Below are 3,532 nucleotides of genomic sequence, written 5' to 3'. Positions count from 1 at the left end.
AAAAAAGGAAATGTTTAACAGAGTGGATGACATTATACAGATGTATATTTCATGCTTGTTTTAAAATTTACATCCTTCCAAAAGGAGCTCTGGTGATATATTGGGTAAGGCATTTGGCTGCTAACCAGAAGGTTGGTGGTTTGAACCCACTAGCTGCTCAGTGGGAGGAAGATGAGGCAATCTACTTCTGTAAAGATTTACAGCCTTAGGAACAAAATGAGGGTCACTATAAGTGGGAATTGAATAGATGTGGGAATCGAAAAGGTCGGTGGTTCAAACCCACTAGCCACTCTGTAGGAGAAAAATGAGGCAGTCTGCTGAAATATTTACAGCCTTGGAAACTCTAGGAGGCAGTTCTCCTTTGTCTTATAGGGTAGTTGTGAGTCAGAATAGACTCAAGGTAGTGGAGTTCGATGCCAAGCACACTTTTCTGTAATTCCCAGCTCCATGCTTACTTCAGAGAAAGTTTTTCCTCAAAAAAACCTTATATTTTCCCCGCAAAATATAAAATGGTGCAAACAACTCAATAGTCAAGATATAATAATTTCAGCGCACAATTAGGAAAAAAAGTTCTGTAGCCCTGGTAGTATAGTGGTTAAGCTCTCGGCCGCTGACAGATAAAATCAGTAGGAGTAAGATGTGGAAGTCTGCTTCCTTAAAGGTTAAAAACCCTTTGCCTTCAAGTCGGTTCTGGCTCTCAGTGACCCAGAACCGTAAAGATTTCAGCCTTGGACGCTCAATGGGGCACATTTACTCTGTCCTATACGGTCGCCAACGGCATATAACAACAACAAATACGGTCGCTGTGAGTCGGAACTGACTGGACGGCAATGTTGTTTTTAAACTTAAAAAGTAAAAATGAGTGCAAAAATACCCCCCAAAAAACTGTTGAACAAATTATCAGGCAGGTCCGACACTGCACTTGCGCGACCGTGCCTCACTCTCCTCACCCCGACGACGACCTTGAGGCTCCCATCCCACAGCCAAAAGGCGGGCGGGCCTCGGTGGTTTGCACCCCGCCCCCTCCCCATGGCGGGAGGCACGCGCGCGAGCGAGGGCAAGGACTAGGGACTTCGGGAACCACAGGGGCCTCAGCGCGAGCCCTGCCCTCCCCCCCGGGGGGAAGGGGAGCCTCGCGGAGCCACTTGCTTACAGCGATTTTGAGGTGAGGTACGGGGCGCTTTGGAAAACGCCCTCCAACTCGCGAACCTGCTCCGGGGTGAACCTAATGCGGCGGCGGCGCCGCGGGTTCCCGCCTTGCGGCTTCCGACACTCGGCGACTGGGCCCGGCTCTTCCGGCTGCGGCTGGCCCTGAGGCTCTGGGCCGCTGCTGCTGGCACCCTCGTGGCGGTCGTCGAGCGGGAGGCCTAGCGCTCCCGCGTCAACGAAGCCTTCTCCTGCCGTGGCCGGCGCTGCTGCTTCCATCTCAGGTAGGGGCTGTAAGACCTCCACAAAGGTTTCTAGGTTGCGGAAGCTGAAGCCATAGTGGCTCCACACAAGCTGGGGCTCCATGATTTGAAGGAAGTCGATGTAGTTGTGCACCTCAGACAGTATTTCGACTAGAGGTCTTGTGAGATGATTTCTGATCCAAGATGGAGCTTAAGGCTGAGACTGAGTTGGGTTTTATAGCAGGCTGGAGGTCTTGGTTACAATGTATCTATTACTTCAGTTTCAAAGCCTGTTCGCGCCACTTTAAAGGACTGCTATTGGCTACTCCTTACAGCCAGTTATTGTGGGTGGGGTCACATGAGCTTGGGCGTGGTGGTAAAATAGAGGGAGTACATATGGAAGTCCTGGTGGATCAGTGGTTAACTGCGCAGGAGCTAACCGAGAGGTGGTGGTTGAAGCCCAACAGGCACCACGCGAGGGAAAGATGAGGCAGTCTGCTGCCGTAAAAACCTTGTGGGGCATTTCAGCTCTGTCCTGTAGGGTCACTATGAATCTGAATTGACTCGGCGCTGCGTTTAGTGGGTTTTATGCAAGAAGTGTGCTGAGGGTGGTGCCTGAGTGTGTACGGAACTTGTAGCTTAGCTGATTACTGGGTGCCTGCTCAGAGGAAAGGGTTGTGTTGGACCGTGCAACCCAAGGTACGGACAGAAAGCGTGGAGGCGTGGAGGGTGCGACTTTACGCTAGTGCTGAGAGCCTGTGGAGAAAAGTTTGGAGAACTCATGACCCAGCCCTACTTATCCCATGGCCTGCATGTGGCTAAGAATGATTAGCTAGGAGGTTGCTCACACTGAGTTGTGCAAGAATTCTGAAAGCAGAACCTGCCGCGCTCCTGGGATGCCAGAAGTGGGAATTTATGGCTGGTTTGAAAAAAACTCAGTGTGCTCAGACACACACTGCAAAAAACCCAACATGCCCCTTTAGAAACACAGGGACTCATTTTTAATAATGAATGCAAGTCCAAGTGCAAATGTAGAAACTTGCCCAATGCTTAATGCATCCAAGAACACTTACACTGCTTGAGGCCCTTCTTAAGGTTATTGTAAAGATAATTATTTTTTTCCTTCCCCTCCCCTCCCACCCCTGGCAACCAACAAAGAAAATTTCCTTCCATGTATAAACCTTTCCTTGAATTTTTACAATAATGGACTAATACAATATTTGTCCTTCTGTGATTGACTTATTTCACTCAGCATAATGTCCTCCAAGTTCATCCACATTATGCCGTGTTTTGCAGATTCTATGTTATTTTTTAGGGTTACATAGTATTCCATTGTGTGTATGTACCAAAGTTTGCTTATCCATTGCTCAGTTGATGGACATCTAGGTTGTTTCCATCTTTTGGCTATTGTAAATAGTGCTGCGATGAACATGGGTGTGCTATGTCTGTTCTTGTCATGGCTCTCACATCTTTAGGATATATACCTAGTAATGGAATGGCTGGGTCAAATGGTATTTCTAATTTCAAATTTTAAAGGAATCACCATACTGCTTTCCACAGTGGTTGTACCATTTTACAGTCCCACCAGCAGTGTATGAGAGTCCCAGTCTCTCCACATCCTGACCAGCATTTGTTGTTTTCTGTCTTGTTGAACTTAGCTACTAGTGCTGGAGCAAGACGGTATCTCATTGTTGTTTTGATTTGCACCTCTCTAATGGCTAATGATTGTGAGCATTTCTTCATGTTTGTCTGCCGCTTGAAAATTCTCCTTGATGAAGTGTCTATTCATGTCTTCTGCCCATTTTTAAATTGGATTATTTGTCTTTTTGTTATTGAGTTGTTGGAGTTTTATATATATATATAAATTCTAGAGATAAGTCCCTTGTCAGATATGTCATTGCTAAATATTTTTTCCCAATCTGTAGATTCTCTTTAGACTCTTTTGGAGAAGTCTTTGGAAGCACATAAAATTTGATTTTTAGAAGGTCCCATTCATCTAGTTTCTTTTCTGCTGTTTGTGCATTTTAGGTTATGCTTGATAGTATATTTATGCCATATATTAGGGCCCCTAAATTTGCCCCTAGTTTTTCCTTGAGGAGCTCTATAGTTTTAGGTTTCACATTTAAGTCTTTGATCCATCTGGA

The sequence above is a fragment of the Orycteropus afer genome, unplaced genomic scaffold, assembly GCF_000298275.1.
Source record: "Orycteropus afer afer isolate SDZICR_OR568_19922 unplaced genomic scaffold, OryAfe1.0 scaffold00387, whole genome shotgun sequence".
In the NCBI taxonomy this organism is placed as follows: Eukaryota; Metazoa; Chordata; class Mammalia; order Tubulidentata; family Orycteropodidae; genus Orycteropus; species Orycteropus afer.
The sequence above is the reverse complement of the archived record's forward strand: the minus strand, read 5'-3'. Positions refer to the sequence as shown.